The 25369-nt window shown below is 27.5% G+C and overlaps 1 long non-coding RNA gene across 2 annotated transcripts in view; it reads left to right on the forward strand.

Annotated features, from left to right (window-relative positions):
* LOC136076338 (uncharacterized) overlaps positions 1 to 25369 on the forward strand; it is a 51046-nt gene that overhangs the window by 10050 nt on the left and 15627 nt on the right. For both annotated transcript variants that reach the window (XR_010636180.1, XR_010636179.1), the window contains exons 2-3: positions 6327 to 6373; positions 15026 to 15100. This is a non-coding gene — a long non-coding RNA (uncharacterized LOC136076338). The remainder of the gene's footprint in view (positions 1 to 6326; positions 6374 to 15025; positions 15101 to 25369) is intronic.

A 25369-nucleotide genomic window follows, 5' to 3' on the forward strand; every position in this document is an offset into this window, starting at 1 on the left:
CTCTTGCTATATTTTATTGCAAAACAATTAAAAAAAAAATTGAATGAAATCATCAAGCTAAAAACCAATAAATATAAAAATTAATTCAACTTGAAATTTTATAGGCTAGATCAAGAAGCAATAATCTAGAAAGAACGCGGTATCTAATAAGTTAAGTAATTTTTTAAGTTTACTGATTTTTTTAATTTTATTTTATTCTTTTGGTCTATAAGATAGACCATGTTTTATATATCCTTTTGGTCTATAGATTGTTTAAATTGTTAAAATTATTAAATTTAAATGTTTTATGATGATAACATTTTCATAAACTCAAACTTTTTTCAAAGTTTTTTAATAACTAATTTAAATGATTTAAATAATTTAAATCTAATTAAATTAAATAAATTTAAATAATTTAAATTTAAATAATATAAATAATTTCACTTTTACTTTTTTAAGTATCATGTTAATAAAAGCAACTACCAAGAGTAATATCGTAATAGTAATAAATCCATTTTATGCACATAATAATAATGCACATACATCATAACAGCAACTTAAGCTTTAAACTATAACTTAAGCTGTAAATTATAACAGTGTTTTGAGCTATTTTGAATCCCCCAAATGGGAATATTATGAGATAATATGTAAATATGAAAGATATTATGTTTAAAAAACCAATCTAAAAATTTAGCAATCACAAAATAAAGTGCAAAAGATACAATTTTGTTATAATGCAACTCTCTTACCACAATGTAGGCAGAGAGTGCTAAGGGAAGATATCAAATAAAAATTTTAAAAATTTTTGTGATAGAATTTTTTTGTGTTAAATTCAATCATTACTCTGGCAATACAAAACTTTTGTAAACAATTTTTCATAATCAAATAAATCAACTATCCATAATAACTTACACTTTTCATCAGTTGAAAATGTTGATGGGTTTAAAAGACTTTGTCTTCTTGTTAAACCTTGTTTGTGGCAGTCAACATTACATTCTAATCGAATAAAACACTCTTCCATAATATAAATTTATATTTAAATACCTCTTTTAGTAGATTAAAAAAACTAGTAAAATTAGTTTTTATTCTAAATATTTATACACTTTCAAAATCATTGATATACTTCAATTTCAATGTGTCATTGTGATGTGTCATGTGACCTCCTCATATAGACAATTGAAAGATATTTAAATTTTATTTTATTTACCAACTATATAATAATCATACAAGATTTATTAATTAGTAGAGTAAATATGAAATTGCAGTAACAGGAAATTAATAACTATAACCTTACTAAAAATAATTTTTGCATTTTGATTAATAATAAGGTTTCTATACTTTTTTCTAATACTGTTATGCCATTAAAATATTGTTATAAAAAAGTTACTACATCCCCAACTCCTATCTTTAAATCATGTTGCAAAAAAAATCAGGATAAATTAAAAAATTGAAATTTGTATATCTCCAGTACCCTTAAGAATTTGGATACTCAAACTTTCAGATTTTTCTAATTTTCTCAAGTCCTAAAATGAATAAAATTTAGCAAAAGCTAAAACAAGGGGTGACATTTGTTATTTATACTAGTTAAACAGAGAATGACTCTTAAGATTTCTTTTAAACAATAAGTAATTTCTTCTAAAAGAACTGTTTTAAAATTCCATAATTGGATTTTATACCATAATTGTATTGAAAATTTTAAAAATGTCCTCAATTATGCAGTAGTAGTGATGTGGTAGAGAGTGCTCACTTAGTAAGTAAGAATTCCCATAAAAAGTTGAATCCCTTTCTTGCTCCTGGTAGGTTTTACATTCAACTTCTTTTTTTGCACAGTAAAATTGTTTGTCAAGAATTGTGTTTCGGAGTTGAAAGGTTGAGAGGTTGTAATAAAAATGAAAAAAGTGGTCTCCTTAACTGCAGTAATTGTTTCAGCCTTGGAAAGGTGAATAGAGTAAAAAAAAAAATTTCCGATAGAGATTTTTTTTGATAAGTTTTTATTTAAATTTTTAAATATTTTTTTTTTACCTTTTACCTGATTTACTACTTTATCGATTTGTTAATTTTTTAAAAAAATTTTTATTGAGTAAAACAGCTAATAAATAAATATGTATTATTCATGATATTCAAATTATGACAAAACGAGAATATTACCATTCGAAATTCATCTATAATATAAAAGTATAAATGTGTATGGTTGGCAGAAGAAAGTAACAATTAAAAGGCGATCAAAGTCCACTTGCAAATTATACATATATATGTGCAAATTATTTATGCAAAAACATTGATTTAGTGAAAAATAGTCAGGTCATGTATACTAACTGTATTCATTTTTTGGTATGTTCAAAAGAATGGCTGTCAGGTAGAAAGATTTTCAGGGTTTTTACCCAACTCTGGTTATAAATTTGAAGAACTAGCAGATGCTAAATTTTTAGTTTTAGAATTGCATGGATTAAATATAAACAATAGTCGTGGTTATGACAATGTGTCTAACATGTCTGGTAGGTATACAGGACTTCAAGGTCGCATTAAAGAAGTTAATACTTTATCTACATTTGTACCATGCCTAGCACACTCTTTAAATCTTGTTTGTGAATGCGCTGTGGACTGTTATAGAAATGCTTCCGAATTTTTTATTTTGCTTCATCTTCATCTCAATTTTTTATTTTGCTTCATCATCTATAAATATTTCAGTGCTTCTACATATAAATAGAAAATAATGTAAACGTATCACTTGAAAAACTATCAGATACCAGGTGATCAGCAAGATGTGATGCAAGTATTAGTTTAAACGAAAATTGGAATGAAATAATTAATGCAGTGTCTTATATCAAAGATGATAAATCACGAAAGTCAATCACAAGATCAGAAGCTAATGGACTTTATTGAAACAGTTATAATGGCTAATTTATGGGGTGATATACTAGCAAGATTTAACAAAACTAGTAAACAATTACAGTCAGTTAAGATTGATTTAGATATATATTAGATCTGAGTATTATGTTTGATATCTATGAAAAGAGAGAGAGCAATCAATAAATTGGGACACAATACATATTGAAAAATATGCAAAAGAAAAAGAAAATTAACTACAAAAAAAAAAAAAAAAAAAAAGTAAAGGATAAATAAATTATGAAAGTTGAGACTCTTTAATTAATACATATTATGCTATTATTGATAAACTACATTCTGAACTAGAAAAAAAAAATTGTGCTATGATGAAGTCAATAAAAAATTTAACCTTTTGTTTCAAATAATAAAACTATCACGATCAGAAGTTTACAAAAAAGCAGAAATACTTCAAAATATATATAAAAGAATCTTTTGACTTCATTCGCTAACAAGCGTATACAATTCAGAAGTTATTTAATGAGTTTAACTGAAAACACAAGACCTAAAACTAGAATAGATATTTGTAAAATGATCAGAACTGATAAACTTCAAGAACTATATAACTATCCTTAATGCTATATCTATTATAAGTAGATATAGCATTAAGGATATAAGCTATAGCATAAGATATAGCCAAGAGATCATTTTCAGCACTAAAAAGGGTTAAGCCTTATTTGAGGTTGGGAATGACTAGTGATTGTCTTAATAGGTTAACAATTCTACATATTGAATCTACACTTAGCATATGGACTTTAATGACATTATCAATACAATTTCAAAACAAAGCTTACGTAGAAAATTATATATATTTTTTAATGTTAAGTGAGTTTAACTTAATATATATGTTTGTATTAAAAATGTTTTGTTTTTTTAATAATCACTCTATGTCAAAGTATACAGTTGTTTGTAAAAAGAGGGCGCTTGAGGGATTAGTGCCCCAGGGCGGCAAAAATATAAATACGTCTCTGTAAAAAATATCAACTGATATTTAATGCATATTTTGATATATATTTCTGCAATGTTTTAATCACTATGTTAATATTTATTCAACTTAAGACAGAATTCTGAATATAAAATGACTGAATATTTCATATAACTTGTTATTTAGGTCAGAAATCTAAACATAATAAAAACATCAAAATTACTATTGAAAAGTTAAGATTTTAATAATAATAATTAAAAAATAGAATTAAAAATGGTAATGATTTTATAAAGCCAGCAAGTATAACTTAGTTATAGTTACTGTAACTTAATGATATATATATATATATATATATATATATATATATATATATATATATATATATATATATATATATCTATATATCTATATATATATATATATATATATATATATATATATACATTTATATATATATATATACACACACATATTTATAGTCTTGCACGGTAGTCGAAAAGTTTCCTCCATAAATTGTAGTTTTAAAGAGAGCATTAATAAACCAGACCCGAAAAAGTTTAAAAACTTTTTAAAAACTTTTTTGGGTCTGGCAGTCAGTCTTTTTCAAGGAAGTCATTTAAGAAAAAAACTTTTTTTTTTTTCTTAAAAATATTATTTGACTTTTCATTACAGTTAAAAAAGGCCAATTTTTGTTATAACCTTATTGCATTAAAAGTTAATCTTACCATATTATTATGCCATGTTAATAATTAAGTTAATCAATTAATTAATATTATTATGTGTATTTATTGCAATATTTATCAATAAAATATAAAACTTTATCAACTTTGTAAAGTCTTTTTTCTGCTTTTGTTTTATAAATAGTTGGTAAATATAATAAGTTAAATTATATTTAATAGTTAATTAACAAATAGTTCATAAAATGGAAATCTCAAAATAAAAAAATAAACTACAAACCGGATTTTGTTAACGTGTGTAATTGAAAAAAAACAAAAACAAATACTATTAAAAACTAATACTTAAAAACAAAACTAATCATTTTTTCAAAATTTAAAATAAAATAACAGTAACAAAGTAAAGGAGTAACAAAAAGTCCATTACTATAAACAACAGGAAAAAAAATTACAAATCTAAAATAGAAAACTAGGTTGACTATATTTTTGTCTATATTTTTGTTTATTTTTAAACTTTTATTTAATTTAATAAAAATAAACCTTTTTATTTATTATTTTAAAGCAAAACTTTCGCTTTTTTAACATAAAAAGTTACTCATTCAGGTATGTGACATGAAACTTTTAAATTAAATATTCGGGTGGTTTATCATTAAAAAAAAATTAAAAAAAAAAAGTATTTTGTTTATATATTTATATACAGCTTATTGCATTGGTTTGACAAGGTTCTAACTGATCTATTAGTAATTTTGAGTAAATCAATGTCAAAAATTGTTATGTTGTAGGTATTTTGTAGTGCCGAGCTAATCACACTCTGGTTTCTTGCATAAAAAAAGTTTCATTTCAAACATTCCTTTTTTAATTTACAGTACTTTTTAAAAGTCTTTTAAATTATTTTAAAAATCTTTATTATTTATAATACAGCCTGCTTTTTAACATTGCTATTAAACATTTCATTATAAATTGTTCAATTTTTTTAATATTACTAATGCATATGATGTAGCGAATTAAAATTATATTATTTTGTTCATTAACTATATTCAAAATTATACATTCATTAACTGACCGTTAGAGATGGGTAATTAATATGCATGACTTTTGTCATGCATGTTTATTAGCAATGGGTAATAAACATGCATGACTGATTGTTGGGAGCTAGAAACAATCAAATGTCCTTACATTTATGGACAGTTAAGGGTATGCACGGCAAAATGTACTTACATCAACTAACGGTAAGTTTATGAGAAGACTGAATTGTCATTATTTAATTTAAAAAAGAGTTTTATCTTATAAAAGCCCTTTATTTTTGTTTTCAATATTTATTTCAATGCTGGTAGAAATCAGTACTTTTTGTTGTGCAATTTAGTATTATAAAAAAGATTTATAAAAAACAGCAAATATTCGTGTTTTTGTGATATATTTTTTTTACATCAATGTCAAACTAGAACAATATATTTTGTTTTTATATGATTTTTGATGAGCATAAAATTCTTTATCATAATATACTTAACTGAAAAAATTTGGAATAGTCTGCAGTTAGGGTTTACCCTGACCTGTTAGTTGGAACCTTGTAAAACTAAATATTAGTTAACTAACCTGTAGATAGAACTTTGGCACATTAGTAGTTTGCTTATTTTATGCTAGATCGCAGTTCGTTATATATATCGTTATTGCATATTCGTTAATTTTGTTTGCCATGATACAAATAGTCAAATAAAGTCATAATTTAAATTTTGGAAAAAATGTCAGTTAGAACCTTGTTAAACCAACACGACGAATTCTATTACTATGACTAATAAATATAATTAAAAGTAAATTATAAGAAATTATAACTAAAGAAAAAGAATGATTTGTTTGATTTTTTACAGAAGGAAAAAAAAAAAAAGTTGGCAATCTAAATAGTCTTGGAGTCAATGTAAGATTTCAAATATTTTTTCTTTAATTTTTTCAATTACTATTTAATAATATTTAACGTATTTTTTTATTAGCACTTTAGGAACTACTACACTTTTTCTTCCCTCTCCCCATACCCCCCACCCCAATTTTCTCTCCCTATACCCCCTACCACACACACTTTTCTTTCCATTGTTTTAATGACTTGATTATATGATGATTCAGAATCATATAAAGATATAGATCTTAAAATCTAAGGAATGTCCTTTAATTTAATGTGAAATCTTTAAAAATGCTCTAAATATGTTATACATTTTCATTATCTTTTTTAAAAATGTATTTAAAATATAAAAAATTAAAATTTAAAATATGTATGTGAAAAAAATATTTATTAATGCAGCCGAATACTTATTGTCCTTAATATTATCTACGAATCTTTCATTTAAATGATTTCAAATTAAATAAAATATTTAGTACATGTACAACTGACATATCAATAACCATAAAATAACATACAAACATAGACATAAGCATATAAAAATAGACATAAGCAAAATTTTCAGAGAATTAAAATCAGGATACAGGATAAGGGTCAGAAATCAATCGGTGTCTAATGGGTTTAGTAGAAATGTTTAAAATAACTTTTTATCAGAAATAAAAACCAGGCTATTTACATTTTTTAAAACGTTTACTTGGAAAAGAGCTTAATCATAAACATGTTTTGTGATATTTTAAACTTCAAAATTCCAAATTAGAGTTTTCTTAAACTTTTAGACAGGGTGTTACACTTGTACTATCAATTAAAACCTAATCTCTCATGACTCATTCAGCTAAGTTGCTTTCTTTTACTGCAACTTATCTTTTATGCTAAAAAAAACTTCACCTAGTTTTTTGTTTAACCATCAGTGCTTAGAAATTCTCTCGTGTCTTTGTGTTTTCCTGATTCTAAAGTTCTTCTAGTTCTAAAGTCTTCTGTCAACCACTAACTGTTTTAACTCTCTGTCAAATAATCAACTAACTCTTTTAACTCTCTTCGTTATTAACTGTGAACTAATAATTTAATTAGACTTGTTAAACAGCCTTGTTGGGAATCAATTTTTATAGGAAAAATCTAAGTGAAGTTTTAAATTATGCACTTACCTGAATTAAATTAATGTAAGTTTAATGTGTTAGCTCTGGTTTCTTTCTATATATATTCTATAATACTATATAATAATCATTGACTTTTATGATGTCAACAATAAAAAAGTTGTACAACAAAGACGATGGAGAAGCTGCATTAGCTGATATAGAAGAAAAAAATGCTAGGATCAAAAAGCTTAATTGCATTCCATTCTCACTTTAATTGGTCACAGGAACAACAACAATGCAAGTTTCAAAGGATCAAGCTCAACAACTGTGCTCTCTCAGCAAATTAAGTCAATACGTTCAAGTTCCTTTGTGAATAAGGTTATAGTTTGACATAAAATGATGTCATGGACTATGTATGTGGCTACCTTTTTTGGCAGGCCTGGGAAAAACTGTTTTTATGCATTTATGAATTAATGGTTAAAAATGTAGCAAAATTAAAAGATTTAGCAAAGGTTAATAACCAGGGCTAGGAAAAAATTAAAAATACATTATAAATTAAAAAGGTATGCATATATCTATTTTTTATTAGATACTGGCATATTTATATGGATTTTTAAGGATATAAAAATACATGTTTGCTATTTATTTTTAAACTGTTTAAACAAACTAAGACGTTTTGAATTTGCTTGACCTTAAAAGCTTGATGTCAAGCAAATACCTTCTACCTAATCTAAAAATGTTTCATTGCTCATAAATGCTGCCTAGAGAAATTTCATGCAATTTGTAACCCATTTAGGGGGTCCACCACAAATCTGAAAAATATTACAATGCACAGCTTGACGCAATGGAGTTTTTGTATGCTAAAAATTCATCCTAAACTGATTAGCTGATTTCTATGTTTTTATCTATTATTCATTTGTTTAAATTAGTTTCCATCTTGTATTTCTGAAATAATTTGTTTAAAATTTTCAAAAAAGTGTAACAAATTTACAAATTCTTATGGTTATTGAATTGTGGTTTTTTTATATTATGTATAATATAAACAAACCACATGTTTTTTTGTTATCAATTTGTCATAATTTATAAATGGAAAGACAGTTATTCCAAGCTTTAGACAAAACACCGACAATTTTGACCATAGCACCACCACATGCTAGACTGAACTAACTGTCATATAAGGTTTATGTCATTAAGGTTCAACTAAACAAAGTTCAATTCATCAAGGGTCATCAAGGTCATCTCATCAACTGTCATCAACTCATGCTAATAATCTTGTGCTACAATTTCAAATATCTGGTATTGTAGTCTCTGTTGTTGAAGACATATCTTATGTATAAATATTTTTACAATCTGACTGGGGCAAGTAGAAAATATCATGTCTTATCACCATGCCCCTTTGCAAAATAAAAAATATATAAATAACAATTTACAATATCTAGCATTATACAAATGCATAAAATGAAAAATTTTGAAAAAAAAAATAAAAAAATAAAGCTCATAAAGTTTTTACAATTTAAATATGTTACAGCAAAGGTGGCAAAGAAGACAAGACAATCACCTGCAATATTTGGTTTTGGCTATGGCATTACTGAGCTTGATGCTAAGATAACCCGTTCTCAACTGCCAACATCAATGCAAGTCTTGTATTGTTTAACATGGAACATCAAAACTGGAGTGCAAGAAACTCACCAGATATCAAAGTGCTAAAATGTTACTAGCACAGATTGTCATCTTTTATGGAAAAGCTAATATTACTATTAATATTAATTCATAAACCTATTAGATGACAATGAAAAACTAAGAGCAATTCTGATCAAAAGCAGATTGACCACAGGGTGCATTGCAAAAGTTTAACAAATGGAAGAGACACTGTCTAAAATATTTGCACTCTGGCCCAGTAATGTTGAACAACACATGAAGAACATGGAAGATATGCATTTTCTAGACTCCATGAAAACTGATTGTGTAGCAACATTTGGTTCTCATGATAAACTGTTGTCCTCAAAAATTCAACATTGCGAAAAAAGTATGAGGTTGCAGGATGTACAACCTAAAAGAAGTATTGTGTCAAATATTAACATTCTTTCAATACCCAATTAACAGTAACATTCTTTCAATACATAAATAAACAGTTTCTGCTTTGTCTGGAAAAATTCCCAAAAGTCATCATCATTCAGCCTGGACCGGTAGACCAGCATTAATTCCTTATGACATTCTACAAAAAGCCAAAGCTTGTTTATGCTGCAAAAAGACTGAAGATGACTCCTACACAACCAGGTGCATACTTGGAAGAAACTCATCCAAGATCATATTCAACCACTGATAAATGTTGTTGTGAGTTGCAAAAAACATAGCTACTAACTACAGAGTTCAGTGGGATGTTCCGAGGCTCACATTACACTGGTACTCTAAGTTACTCCCTTTGTTCAAACAAAAGCATTTCCAAAGAGCAACTTAAAGTAATCAAACAATTCCAAAGAGCAACTTACAGTAATCAAACAATTCCAAAGAGCAACTACAGTAATCAAACAAAAACATTTCCAAAGAGCAACTTACAGTAGTGATTGGAAATGCAAATATGCTCAAACTTCCTGGCATTCTCGCACATTTACCTGGCACAGATTGAAACACAGGTGACATAGGTCGAAATAAGTGTCGGACATTGCAACCCCTTAGACCATTCTTGAGACCTGCTAGAGGAAGACAACAAACCATTGTTCATTTTTTTAGTAAAAATAAACAGTTTATTTTTGCCCCCATATACCAGGTCTCAAAAACCAGGAGGAGGGGGGGGGCGCCAATGTCTGATACTTATTTCAATCCCTGTATTAGATGATCTAAGAACTGAAACTTCAAAATCTCCAGATGTTACAGTGTTCCTCAGATTTTGTAAACACTTTGAACTTCAAGGTTCACACAGATCAGCAACTTTACACTCATCAATATCTGCAACTTCAGAAGTCGCAGAACAATTAACTTGCTTTGACAGAAGTGATTTCAATGAAACAGCAAGAGATTTTGTTGATAGTCTATAAAACAGCATTCTTGAAATCTCACATTTAAAGCAGCTCTTGTGCAGTGATGACTAGTTGGAGTTTATTGAGCTATGCATAGTTTTTTTTGATGGTGAAGAAGCAGGAGAGACCTGCAAACAGATTATATTTTGGAGCACTTCACAAAGCCAGATGAATGATAAAACTAATCTATTCCATCAAAATTTGCCTCTTTGAACAGCATATTCAAGAACTTCCAAGAGGATTAATAACAAAAAACCAGCAGACTTTGAAACACAACCTGAAGTTTTACCAGGCAATGCTGTCATATGCAGCTGTTAATCCAGAGATATTAAATAATGAAATTTGTGTTAGTGTTAGTTACATAAATTTCTTTTTGATTCACCTTCTAGAAAGTATTCTTGTTTTGCATGTGTTATGAAACTAGTAAAGCTATGGCTATAATGATATTGCAGTTGGCATAAAGCATGTTAACATGGTTAAAATCCAAAACTGGAAGACTTTCTAAAATTTGTCAAATTCTTCTAAAATTTTCCCATAAATTATTTTTATTTATAAGAAAAAAATAATAAAAAATAGGCAGAAGTGATTTAAACAAATTTGTTAAAATCATTAGGCCTTTGATGCACCCTAATTATATATGTATGTATATATATATATATATATATATATATATATATATATATATATATATATATATACACACATATATAATTATTTATATATATATATATATATATATACACATATATAATTATATATATATATATATATATATATATATATATATATATATATATATATATATATATATATATATATATATATATATATATATATAAATGTATAAATATATATAAATGTATACAATTTCCATTGACCAACAATAAGTGGATTGGAAATCAAATAACAAATACCATAGCCTTGATTAAAAAATGCTTGTATAACCTCAGGATGTTCTTACAAATTTAGTTGATTCGATGCCTTGTTGCTGTAATGCTGTTTTAAAGGCAAATGGATATGCCACCAAACACTAGCTGTCTTATTGAAACTATTTTATTGAAAAACTTTAATTTTATAAGTTTTAGTAAAAATTTCAGCTATTTCAAAATAAATATTAATTAAAATTTAGTTATTTCTAAATTTTTGCACAGGAGCCTTTTTACAAAAAGCAAAAAATTTAATTTAAGTTTAACAATAAAATTAAATTTAAATTATTCGTTAATTTAAATTTTGTGTTTTAAATTGAATAATATAAAGCACATTTGGTGAAAATTTAAATGAAAATTAAATAAAAATAATGTTTTTTAGAATGTATTAATGTTTATGCACCCCTGGTCACAAACCCAGCCTCAGTTATCTTTTATCAAAACTGGTTTTGGTCAAATATCAACCCCAGTCGCTTACTAGCAAGAGCCGCTTCTTGCACACAATAAATAATTGATAATCATTTTAAAGTTGTCATTCAACAATATTAATCTGGTATAACTTCTAGTTGTTATACAGCGGTGGCCAAAAATTAAAGACCACTCATTTTTTAGTTGCTTTCTTAATCTTTAAATTAAAATTAAGAAGATTCTAATTGACATATTAAGTTTTTTTTTTTTAATATCTTGTTAATTAAAACATACGGATTAAAGTGGTATAATTTTTTTAATCTAATTCTAATTAAATAGCGTTTAACTTATTAAAAAACTGTTGAGTACTTATAAATCTTCTTTAAATAAATTGGACAAAATTTAATGACCACTTTCAAATCTTTAATTTGCACTTATTAAAAATAATAATCCATTATTTTTTTTAACTGTCTTAATTGCTTATTACGTTGGCTATAAAATAAAATGTCGAAACCTGAGTTTCGATATCAAATAAACATTTACTTTTTGAATTGCAATAAGGATATAAAAATATTGCAAAAATGCGTGCAAAGATCGAAGAAAAAGACAGATACGCGGCTCTTGTATTAAAAGAAGAAGGCTATAGCATCAGACAAATAGCAGAAAAGCTCGGAAGATCTCACTCTTGCATTATTAACATAATTCAACGATACAAAGAGACCAGATCAATTAATGATCGTCATAGGACTGGACGCAATAAAATTTCAAATGACCGTGATGTTCGCTTGTTAGTGAGATTAATGAAAGAAAACAGACAAGGATCGTCTACAGACTTGTCTACGAAATGGACACTGTCAAATGGTCTGAAAGCAAGCCCTAGAACTGTGCGAAGAGTCCTCCACAATTTAAATTATTTATGGCGTGCTGCTGCAAAAAAACCACGCTTAAATAAAAAATAAAAATTTGCCAGGAAAGAAAATTTGGTGCAAACTACATAAAAATTGGTCAACAGATCAGAGGAGCCATGTGGTCTTTAGTGATGAAATGAACGTTGAGGTAGACAACAGAAAAGGTTGCGTATACTTCCAAGCGAACGGTTCGATGAATCATGCATTTTGAAACGAACAAAACAAGGCAGTGGTTCAATAGGCATTTGGGCCTGTATGAGTGCCTGTGGAGTAGGCGTTTTGCATTTATTCGATGGTAGACTCAACAAAGAAAGGTACATCGAAATTTTGGAAAACTCGCTTATTCCTAGCATTGATTTATGGCAGTTGCAAGATGGATTTATTTGCCAGCAAGATAATTCGCCGTGTCAAAAAGCGCATGTTGTTAGCGATTGGTTCAATTCTAATAAAATTCAATTGCTTCCATGGCCTGCCAATAGTCCAGACTTGAATCCAATAGAGAATTTATGGTCGTGGCTTGATCACAAGCTTGGTAAAGAACAACTTTACAATTTGGAAGATTTGAAATCTTCTATCTCTCATCATTTGAAAAATGAATTCAATGCCAGAACGAGTACAAGAGTGCTTGAAAACAAATGGAGGAACAACACGTTTCTAAACTATTTTTTTATTGTTTTTTTAAAATATTTTTGAAACTGGTCTTAAAACTTTGTCCAATTTTTTTTCCCATTTATATTTTTTACTAGTCAGTTTTTTAACATTATTTTGTAAAAAAATTATAAATTCTTTTATAATAAATATAAAATACAGTAAAAATTCTTTCAAAAATGTTTTCCTTTTTTGATACATTTTTCCAAAATAAAATTATACTAAGGTTTAAAATAAATTTTGAAAAAAAAAAGAGTGGTCTTTAATTTTTGGCCACCGCTGTATATGAAATTGTACTGTAACTGGTTTATGTAGTGATCAAGGTAAAGCAACTGAAGTGTGTTGAAAAGCACTGTAACTGGTTTATGTGGTGATCAAGGTAAAGCAACAGCAGTGTGTTAAAAAGAGCAAGACATGTTTTGAAACTCATTAATAACAATAAAAAAATCCATTAAAAGTAAACAATTACTGCAATGCTGATGGATATTTGATGATATTTGATGATATATTAATGATATACAAAACAAAATGAAGCATTAGAGCTGCTTGGTTACATTTTAAAAATACTTAAAACCTTAATAGTCATTTATTTCATATTCTATAGTCAGCTTAAAGAAAGGTAATAAGATCCTTCCTTAAAAAAGGTAATAATATCAGGCCCATGAACTATGATGATGGAGTGTTTGACTTTATTAATGACCTTGTTGAAGATTTTCCACGTCTCTAAAACCAAACTAAGATAAGGTACAAGATTTAATAAACTGTCAACAATGGAGCTTATGATCAGACAGCACATTTTTTCATTAATTTCTTGCAATGATAAAAAGATGTTTAATCTCAAGTGAGTTGATCTTATAAAAAAAATAATTATGATTAGATTAGATGTAGCATGTTAACTAAATACAATGTTAACATTCTATATGCTTTATTTAGTGACTATGTTAACTAAATAAAATTATCAAATTAAATAAATGGGAACTAAATTTGGGAGCTACTTCGCAAAAGTGATTTAAAATGCACTAACAAATCTTGAAAATACTTATTTCTGTAGCTTATTGAGTAATTTTTACTATTTTTCCAAATGTTGTTTCTTACCAGACTGAATGAAGAAAATTATAAAATTTTTCTTGTTCTGTTTCAATAAAAGCAAATTTTCTTTGCCTGTTTCATAAAATTGTAGTTTGTGCTCAATGTAGTCATTTTTCCATTCTTTAGAAAAAAACATTAAAACTCTTTAAAATTATAAAAACTAAAGTTACAAAAAAAATTATTTAAAAATACTTAAACCGTGTTAAATTTGTTAGCTTTAATCTTGCTGAAGTATACTTTTTTATATATATATAAAATAAAAAACAAAAAAATTAAAAAAATTGAAAATCTTGTACTTTGATGTATATAATAACCTTATAATATATATAAAATTATTCAATTTTAATATAGCAGGGCTTAATTTAATGGTCAGATATCGCCGCCCCTCCGACCATTCTTGAGACTTGCTAGAGGAGGGCAACAAACCATTGTTGATTTTTTCATTAAAAATGAACAATAATTGGTTGCCCCCATAAACTAGATCTCAAAAACAGTCCGAAGGGCAATGATGTTGGACCATTAAATTGAGCCATGATATAGCATAAGGCATTTGTTAATAAACTGCTATCAAATATAAGCTAATGTTTAAAAATATTTTTATATATAGCTAAGGAAAAATTTATGGCACCTGATTAGATGTATGGTATGCTGTTTACCATCAAATGATGGCAACAATGATGAGGTATTTTGCTACTTATGTGTCTAAATATGTTTGTATCTCAATTTTTATTGTTACATAATAAAATAATTAGTTAAATATAATCTACTCTACCTGGTTAAAATTTAACTTTTTTTATTTGCTTATAATTTTTTTGTTTTTAATAATAAAATTACACAGTTGTCAGAGGTAAGTTGAGACAATTGTAAATGAAAAATGTTCAGAAAATCATAACAAACGCTCATAATAATTACTTAATATATTTCAAAGCATTACATAATAGTTATCAGTTGCTAACATAAATAAATTTTATATACTGTTTTATAAGTTTTAACCTGTCAAATGCATTCCCAGCTGTCAAATCTTTTTGTCGATTGTGATGTAGAGATATTTTACTATGTTTTCAAAAATGATTTTAGGTTACTAAGACACTTTATCTGTTATGTGCACTTTTGATTTCCCGTCCTATTTAAAAAGAATATGAAAAAGTTAGTAGTTTCAAAAACGCTAAAATTATAAGCTATACATTCTTTTAAACCTTTTAAATCAATTTAAAACTACACTTTTGTTTTAAATTTTTATTCTAATTATTGATATTATTTGAACACCTAATACAAACAAAAAAGGTTAAGTGTAAAATTCTCTTTTTTTGTCAAACTTGTTTAAAATTGAGGGTAATTCCACATCAAATCACCCAGTCCATTGAACCATGTTTCTTCTTTTTGTGTTATATTTTGACATATTATTCCTAACTATAAATAATATTGCATGCAAAGCTTCAGCTAAAAATGTTGAGCAGTTAACAAGATACTGCAATTTTAATATTGACCTGGTTTCCCAAAATGACCTGGTTATCATAACATTCTGAAAAAAACAGGAAATAAAAATGGCAAAAGTATGAAAATAAACATATATAATGTTTTTTTGACGCGGAATTCAATAAATGTACTTAAAATGCTGAAATATAAAAGGAACATGCTTAAAAGTTAATGAAACAACTAGTTTTTATAAACTAACTTTGAGGCCTAATATCTCAAAACACCCCTGTCAAAAATTTTTTTTTTTTGCTGTTAATATTTTCAGCTGCTTATAATCTTACTAGGCACAAAAAATCTTACTGGAAAAACTACTTGAACATATGGAACTTTAATTTCAAAAATGTGTTACTTTTTCAAGAAATTCCCAAACAATATTTGTAAATAAAATAAAAATAAGTTAATCGTAATTTAAAAAGTTACTTAAATATACAAGATTTTTAAAGGTATCAAAGATGTAAGTTATTTTGACTGTGTTTGTAATAGTTCACAATATTGTTTCCATTTTACTAGTACTTTTTCTATTTCAGCATTTTCAAACACATAGTTTCTACTGGAACTAGAGCAAGCTTGTGGAACAGATACTTTTTTCAATGTTGGTGTTGGGAATAAAACAGTAGTCGTCTCTTTCATGCCAGTTAAAACAGATTGATGGACCTTTTGGGTGAAGAAACTTAACTTTAGCATCAACTTCTTCTAGGTTGGTTTCAGTTACAATGCCGATCCACCACTTGCCATGATAGACTACAGCTACATAACTTCCTTAAGTGACAGTATCAATTTGAAATACATCTTGTTTCTTTTTAAGATTGTGGATTATTGTATAAATAGTGTCCGTAGTACACCTCTTTGCCCCAACCCTGTCATCTCCAAGATGTATAAATTGTTGAAAGCTACGAGTACCAGGTAGAGTTGTTACACCAGTGTACTTTTCTTTTTGCTTTTCACGTTTCAATTGTAAGTCCAATCCCTTTATGTAAATGAAGTTAACAACCTTGATTTTCTCAATGCAAAATTCATACATAGCTTCTGATGTGAGAATTTGGTTTCTGTATGGTCGTTTTAAACTTTCTTGTGCTGTTAATCTTTTTACAGTACCACCAATCCCATTGCATGGTGACTTTCCGTGGGACGTGGCAAAAAAGTTCCATTCAACTTTAAGGGCAAATTCGCTTTCTAGTTGGCATAGATTGTAAAAGCTTTTACAATTTTTGTACTTTCCTGCGCAATCGTCAGTGAATAAATGTAATTCGGACATATTGGAAAATTTTATTTTTAATATTGGTATGATTAATTGAAATATTTTGTACACATAAGTTACATTATGTGTAATGTCATCTTATATAAAACAGTAAGAAATATGTTTCAGTACACCTTTATCATCTTTATAGTATATCACTAATGGATGTAAAGAACATCGTTGGGTGTTCCAATGATAGCTTTGTATTTCATCTTGGACTACAAAAGCATAATTTTCAGCAAAGTCGCCAATAATGATAATGTTTGATTGATCTATATTTTGTTTTAGTTAGTTAAGGTACTGGAATTGAGAGCGAGCAATAAAAGAATGAGCTTGTAGCTTTTCAAAGCAAGATACTAATAGTTCAACAAATGTTGGAACATCTGCTGTTAAACTCAACAGTGTTGCACGATCTGTAGTTTGCCATTGCTTGTAGTGTATCTCAAAATCATCTTTGTATTCTCCAAAAATCTCATACAAATATTTGGTAAAGGGTTCTGTTCCAGGACAATTATCACACTGTGAAAGCATGCATTCTTTGTTTTCTACTGAGCAAACGGATTTGAAAGTAAATCCTCATACTTTAGTCCAATATTTAAGGCATCTACTAGCAATATAACATTTTGGTGATAAGAACAAACACAAACAGAATGTGTACCGCTTACACCTGGCGAAATGAACCACTTTGGTCTAATTGAAGCAAATTTTGAGTAACTTATTTGTATTTCTGGATTGTTTTCTTTGTATAATACATATAGTTCCTTTAAATTACACAAAAGCAGTTTTTTTTGTTTATGGACGTTCTTTTGAATGCTAACATAATCTTTTTTTTCAGGCATAGTTTTACATAAATCACTCGAGTCATAAAAAAATTTAACAGAATCTTCTAGTTCTTTGTGTTTACCTTTATACAATGGAGAAATAGCTAACAATCCTTTTTTATTAAAAACTTGTGTCATGCAAGTTGATTTTTGTTTATAGTAAAAGGTAAAATTTTAATAGTAGGATATTGTAAAGTCCTCCCTCATGTATTTTTAGCCCCCTCACCTCGCATTACATTATTGCATTACATCATTGCATGACAATGTCTTGCAATGATGTCATTTAATGATGTAATCCAATGAGTTAATGGGGGAATGATGTTATGCAATGATATAATGCAGGGTGAGGGAGCTAAAAATACATGAGGGAGGACTGTACAATATCCTACTATTAAAGTTTTATCTTTTACTATTAAAAAAAAACAACTTACATGACACATCTCATCACGCAAAAATTTAACTTGTTGGATAGCCCACACAATAACGCCCAAGAATTAGTCAAAGTTTAGCTTTAATTATTTCTTATTCTTTCTAGGACAATACATAATAGTATTCAGTTGCAAACATAAAACATCAGTAGCAAACTACATGGCCTGGTATATAGCTACTATATGGTCTGCTGCATAGTTATTTCAATAGCTTGGGGGCTACCCATAGCAGGCCATAGCGAGATTTCGCTGCGTAACGAAAACGCGTAACGCCAGGGTTATTTTCTAAGTAACTCAACTCAGCAAATGTATTTTGTATTGTTAGAAGTTATATTGCAACACTAGCCTCTTTTCAAGTACCGCATTGTTATTAAAGTTATTTTATCAACGCGTTAAAAATTATACAAACAGTTTTTTTTCTTTCACAATAACAAAAGTTACAAATAAAATCTAAGTTCCTATTTGAAAAATCATTTTTATTATTTTTTTTCAAATATGAACTAAATTTTATTTTGAAAAAAATAGTTTTTTGATAAAATGTAAAATAATATTTGTTTATTTTCTTATAATTTTACAGTTGGTTTTTGGTTGTTTTATTAACTGTTAATAAATTTTTTCTTATTTATTTTGTGAACTCTTTTTAATAATGTTTTTAAACAATAAAGAGTTTTTATTATTATTTATCAGTTACCGATAACATATTCATGATCATAATTTATTTTCATAAATTAAACGAACGTCATTAAAACTTTACGTTACTGAATTAACAATAAACTAAGTTTATTGTTAATTCAGAAACGATTTATTTTGATGTAAATATTTTATCTTATTGATAAAATATTTACATCAAAATAAATCATGCATTTTTTAAACCATATGACAAAAAACAATTTTTATATTTAAAAGGAATTTATATATTTAATTCCTCAAGATAAAACAAAAACACTTTATTTATTTAACTAATTTTTAACAACAACAACAAAAAAAATTAAACAAACTGTTTCTTCAACAAAAAATCTATTAGTTTACAATTGCGGTTAAATGCTATTACTTACAACGTTTTTTTTTCTGAATAAACGTCACGTTAACAACATCAAAAGATAATTTAAATATTCTTAAAGATAAACGTTTTTGCGTAGCGCAAAACTGCTGAACGCGTAGGCAAATCGTCTTTTAAGCGTTACGCAGCAAGCAAAATGCGAGCTGCGTAACGCTTCTTAACAAGGCCTGCCGTAGCATAGCATAGCCTACCCTACCCATACCCTACCCTACATAGCTTTTACACAACATGCTACAACAAACATATTATACTATATTAATTATAATTATTACATTACTATTATGTTACATGAAACACAATAAGTGTTTCATGTAACAATTTACAAATTTCTTATAACGCTTAAATTAAAATTAAATTAAATTGCTTATTGACAATTTATTTTATTTAAATCGCAGGCACACTTTATTTAAATTATCAAAAAAATATGTACCATTTTTTTTATATAAAACATTTTCTATGATGATTTTATAAATTAAGACAACTTTAATCTACAATTGTGTCTTTAATAGGAACTACTTAGTTCATATATTCTAACACAGTTTTTTTCTTAGGTACAAAAAAATGTAAATAAAAAGTAATATAAATATAAAATGGTTAAAAGTCCGATTCAGATGTTGAACTATAATTTTGATTGCAGCTTTTGTAACCCCTCAGCATTTATTAAGATATATATCGACAGTACTACTCAAATTTCTCATCTTGTTTTTATACGCTAAAACGTACGGTTTATGTCTGGCTAACAATATTGTGTCATCAATTGTCTCGTCATCTTTAAACATGGATTACTTAATACCACAGTCAATATACTGAAAATGACAATATTCTTGAAAATACAGCTCATGTCCGGCTATCAATATTGCGTCTTCAATTGTATTGTCATCTTTAAACGCGGATCAGTTAATATCACAGTCAATATACTGAAAATGCCTTCTACAGGCGAATTTAAACATGACATGCACATTACCAGAAAAAGCACGTGACTTCTTTATAATCTGCTTTTATTATTAATTATAATGCACTCCACTCAGGGAGAATTACTTTAACTTCCAATCCCACAGCTTTTAGAAGAATTTTAAATTCACTCATCAATAAAAATACACTGTCATTGCCATACCTACTATCTCCTGTCCAAAATTGGGGATCAACTCATTGCTTCAAAAACCTTGTTCAACATAGAGCCAAATCTATTGTCAAACAATGGTAAAATGATGTTGACTGCAGATTTTTTTACTTGGATAGCAGAATACTATCAAAGTTAAGGCTACCCATATTGCAAAACTCAATCTCAAAAAACTCTTGATTCAATTTTTTCAATTCATGACCCTCTTTGAAATAAGAAAAAACAAGAGTGGCTGAACCATCCTTGTTCTTGATTCTAAACTTCAGTAAATCAATAAATCAATAAAAAAAGTTAAAAAAAAGAATCAATAAAATTGTTTCATTACTCAACTAAATCACGCTAGCCTTAGTTAGATCCACTGCTGGTTTTACCTTATACACCATAAGCATTTTTTTTCTGCAGAAAACCAATGATAATGGGCTCACCTTCTCCAAGACATTCAAATAACTGCAAACCATGCATAAAAGTCTGTATTCGTATAACCGTTTAGATATCCCAAAAAGCTTAGCGTACATTTCAGCTTCACAATCAGCAATAACATTTTTAAAACCCACAATAAGTGAAGGCTAGTTATGAATTAACCTTGTAAAATCCACCTCTTCTAGGACTGACAAAGCGCGTTCCTAATAATTTAGGTAATGTGTAGAATGTAATAAGTGCCTCGGCTGCTATTTTAACTGCCACTGTTAATTTGCCTGAATTGTGAAATAAACACAATCTCTACACTGAACAACATTTTTTACACCACCTTTAATTGCCATTCCATATGGTGGTTCATGTAGTGAACTTTTACAAGCCAATTTCTTTGGTTTTTCATTTGAGTTAAAACCCCATTATATATGCCGATATTGATGCTAGCTCCATCTGAAGTAATGCTGACAAGTTTGTTTTGGTATTTGTGGGTAAAAGAATGTTTACTGCTTCATTAAAAATGATGTCAATGGCCTTAGCACCCATAACACCCATATTGTTTATCTATAGTTAAGATACTACAAGGTATGTAGAGATAACATTTTGTTCAATACGCAGAATTAACTCTTTCTTGTACTTTGTTTTCCTTGCTTGAGAACCATCAGAAAAAAAGGAGAAAAAGTTTTTTGTTTTCTTGGTAACGATTTTAGCAATTTTTTTTAACAACATTGGAGATGCATGAGATTAATTGACATGCTAAAGTGAATTAAATTCTATATGATTTGTGTTTATTTTATTAGGGGCTGTTCGAATAACACATGACTATTATAGGTGGAGGATGTGTTGAGAAGATGAAAATCTCACCAAATATCACATGGTGATTCCTTTTTTTCATTTACACAAGGGAGATAGAGGGCTCTAAAAACGTCAAAATATTGTGTATTATTTAAACAGCTCCTTGGTTAATATCAAATTAATCTTAAAGATAAATTACCTACTTTATTGTTGCTTATTCCATAAACAAGACTCACACCATAAAGTCAATAGCATTTAATAAGTATTTCAAAATGACTATTTCAAGTATGGGCATACTAAAACCAAGTATGTCCACACTTGGTTGTAGAGCCATCTCTTATGCTGTTTTTATCATCCTAAAAATACGCTTTGCGAGTGATTTGTTTATTATTTACAGATGTTTGAATATCTAGATTTATGAGGCGACTATTTCCAAATTCTTCAGTAGAATTTTCATTATCAATTAACACTGCTAATTTATGAATATGTCCTTTAAGATGAATCAACCTTTATTAAATATCAGAAACTTAAGATCAAAATTTAAGTATTTTATGCAAGAAAAATAATACCAAATATATTAAGGGAAACATATAAGTTACCTCTGAAAAAATATTCAACCAAATTTTTTAATTGAAAAAAGTTTATTTCCTGAAATCAAAAATTCAAATAAGCTACTAATTTTAATTGTACCTGATGTTTTGTTACTACACTAGTTCCCTCTGTAAACACATTCAAAAATTAAACCACTACTCTTTTAACTGAACGATCTACTAAAATATCTAATTTGTTTCTTACACAAACTTTACACCATATATTAATTACTACTCCATTTTCTTCTGTGCATCTGATAAATGCTGCTTTCTCCCATGAGAAAAGTTTTTAAGCTCTGAGATTAAAAACTTTTTCTCTTATTAACTTTAATTTTTTTGGTTCCGATGACATTCTTAAAAATTCTATAACTTAAACTGATATTTAACAACTATTTTTTCTTTTAAAAACTAACCTGAAATTAAAATTGAAAGACCCATGCACAAAATATCATTTTTGTGGGTATTCCTTTTCATTGGTTTTGCCATTACACATTTACATGTGCAAAAAAAACTTTAAATATATATTTGTATTATATATATTATATTTATATATATATATATATATATTATATAAATATATATTTAAATATATATTTATATTATATATATTATACTTTATTATTATATATATATTTTATTATTATTATATATATATATAATATTTTATTTAAATATTATCATAAACATTATATTTTATTATATATTATTATTATATTTTTTATTATTATTACTATTATTATTATATATATATAGATTATTATCTTTAAGGACAATTAAGTAGCCTCCTCGTTTGTAGTGACTAAAAAGCCTATTTTGATCTCCCAAAACGAATTCTTGGCGGTCATTGTTGACCGGTTGAATTAATGTATATGTATATATATATTTTTGAATACTTTCACTTATGTAGATAGCATAATAGACAGAAGACGATTCCATACAGTAGTTATTCTATGAAGAATAAAATTCTTTCTTAATGGATACCATTCTTTTATTAAATCCTTTTTGAATCAAATGGGATTTCTTTGGTATGCGTTTTGTATGTTTTAACAACTCTTCAGGTTTTATTATTGTTTTTGACATAGATGTACACCATTTAACTTGTATTAAACTGTGGACAATTTTGAAGAACTTGATTAAATCTCCTCTTAACCTACAAGTTTCTAGAGTTGCAATATTAAACTTTTTAAATGTGATTCATAACTTAGATAAGAGGCTTCTTGTTCAAGTTGGTCTTCTTTAGATTTTTACAAGAGCTGATATACTGTATTTCTTTGATGAATTCCAGATTGGTGCTGCATATTCAAGAAAGAGTCAAACAAAGGTTATATACAATACTTTAGAAATTGAGATGGTGTAGAATTCAAAAGTGTGTTTAGTTAAAACTAGTATTCTGTTAGCTCTGTTAGCGCAGTAATTGATATGTTGGCTGTATTTTCCATCAGTAGATATCATAACGTTTAGGTCTTTTTCTAAATTGGAGACTGGAATTCCAATTCGTTGATGTTATGATTATAGTCTAAGAATATTCACATTTTTATTATACTTTACCAAAATGCATTATTTTACATTTACTTACATTAAATTTCTCCTTCCATAGAAGATATGGTTTGGCTATTTTATCTTTATCATTTTGTAATTCATTTCTTAGTGTCTCGATTTCACCCAGCTCAGTAAGAGTCTACAATAATCAGCATTTTTAAATATTGTAAATAAAAGCGGTCCAAGTACTGATCCTTGTATTACACCACTTCTAAATGGACTCCAGTCAGACTGGTTTTCACCAAGTACTACTTGTTGTTGTCTGTTATTTAAGAATGATTTTATCCGTGTAGCAAATTTATTACTAAAACCGTAAGATCTAATTTTATGGTTAAAAAGTTCATGCAATACAGTATCAAATGCTTTTGCAAAATCAGTAAATAATGTCAAGAATAATATAATGTAAAGAATGTTAACTGGATGTTTGTTATGTAAAGCCGTAATTACAAAGTCTTGACACTAGAGCAAATTTGTGGCACAACTTTTTTTTGACACGTTACCATGCTGTTGCAACGTAATAAGATTACTTGCTATTAGATGTTTCATCATGGAGTCACAGATTATACTTTTTATCAATTTACTTATGACTGATGAGAGTAAAATTGGCCTGTAATTATTTGCAATAAGTCAATTACCGCTTTTGTGTAGTGGTAATGTTTGCCTGGCTCAATAACTCGAGAATGAACATAAATTAAAACTTTTCATGAAAATTATTTTTAATGGAATACAAAATGATGTTGCACAGTTTTTAAGAAAGTATGGACTTACACCATCAATTCCAATTGATTTATGAATATTTAAAATTTCTAGTTTCTGTAATATAGCGGTTTCGTAAAAAAGGAGATCTGCGTTATTGTTTGTTTGACTTAAGGAATGGTTCTCAAATTCAGAAAGTTCACTATTTATGTTATTTGTGAAGACTGATTAAAAGTGTTGGTTAAATATATTAGCTGTTGTCTTTTTGTTAGTATTTAAATTGCCATATTTGTCTTGTAATGAATTGACACTTAAGTATAATTTTTGCTTTGATTTAACATACTAAAAGAAGTTTTTAGGTTTGTTTTTTATTTTATTAATTAATGACAATTCAACGCATTTTCTTATTCATTATATGCCTAAATAAGTTTTTGCATATTTTTTGATATTCCATTTTTTCTCACTTATGCTGTTTTTTGTTGTGTTCGACATCTTAGAAACTAGATGAAATTTGAAATTTTTAAACAAGAAATACTATGCAAGATGATTATCTTGAATGAGTTTTTTTGTGTATGAGTCAAACCATTTTGGTTCTAAATTTTTTGCTTGTTTAGTATTTTAATAAGAGAATATAATCAACGTGTTTCTTTGTATATTGATAAGAATGTATCATAACATATTTGAATACAGTTGCAGGGATTGAGTAGTTGTGACCAAATCATGCTACCTTTATATAAGCTTAGATTCTCGTAATCACCTTAAGCATAATTGTGATGGT

This window comes from Hydra vulgaris, chromosome 02 (assembly GCF_038396675.1).
Source record: "Hydra vulgaris chromosome 02, alternate assembly HydraT2T_AEP".
Classification (NCBI taxonomy): Eukaryota; Metazoa; Cnidaria; class Hydrozoa; order Anthoathecata; family Hydridae; genus Hydra; species Hydra vulgaris.